Consider the following 1,176-nt stretch of genomic DNA (forward strand, 5'->3'; position numbering starts at 1 on the left):
GCTCCAGTAACCTAAAGAATTCTTATTCTGTCTAGAGACATTACCTTAATGATTAGTTGTTTAACTCACATTTTCTTCATAACAGCAATGTCAACATGCTACCAGAAATGGCAAACGAAAGATGACAGGAATGCACGGATGGGTTGGAAGAAGTATTTGAGCATTCTTCAGAAGAGGAGAAACAAAATTTAATCTTCTTTTTACACCAAAGGAAGCACATACTCTTCCTTACCTGGGCTGGGGTGGGGACCACATATACAACCCTCAGTTACTCCAGTTAGGCCCTGCTTCATCCAGGACCAATGGATATGGGCATCCACGAAAGAGTGGGAGGAGGGAGCATGAATGTGAACTGGATGTATGGGGAGACTGATTGTTTTCATTTTCCAAAGTCACAGCCAGGACTCCTCAGCAGTCCTGCTGACAAACATACCCTAATTGCCGCTGAAGAATCAAAAAAAGAACTAAACAACCCCTTGAAGGCAAACCAGAGCCTGTTAGCTGAAAGTGTTGACACCAGGATCACTGGCAAATGTTTTCTCGTGGGCAGCACGGGTGCCCGTGGAGTGCCTCAGGGCGCCCAGACAGGCAGGAGCCCGTTCCACCAATTAATGGAGTGCTTGGGAGTAGTAGCTGTGTCCAGGAGAATTTCTAAAATAAGCTTCAGCTGTACAAGCGAAGGCCCCTGGGAAGTGGGGGCAAACTCTCTCCAGCAGCAGGGAGGCAGGATACGCGGCATCGCCATGGCTACCCAGCAAAGCCAGCCTCAAAGACTTTCAGGAATCTCTGCTATTTGTGCAAACTGGATAACTTCCCCCAAAGGCTGACATTCCTACACTCTCCTGTTGTCTTTTTCTACTTTCCCTCACTCCAGTCAAAAAGGCAAGAGAGGACCCTTCCACTGGGCTCTGCTGGGGACCCTCCCAGATGCTCAGCTGGAATGCCTCCATCAGAGGCCGAGCATAACAGAGGCAAGCCCAGCAACTTCCATTTGCCATAAATCCCATATATTCACAGGTCACAATGTGGGCCGATGTTAGCATGCTCTTAAATTCCTAATGGGATTGGAGGGAAAACTAGACCCTCATTGATGTGAATGATGTGCCAATTAGGACTCAAGTCTCTCTTCTTTTGCTTTTCTGTGTTCTGTTTTCCCAACATGATCTCAGAGGTCAC

This window comes from Desmodus rotundus, chromosome 8 (genome assembly GCF_022682495.2).
Source record: "Desmodus rotundus isolate HL8 chromosome 8, HLdesRot8A.1, whole genome shotgun sequence".
NCBI lineage: Eukaryota > Metazoa > Chordata > Mammalia > Chiroptera > Phyllostomidae > Desmodus > Desmodus rotundus.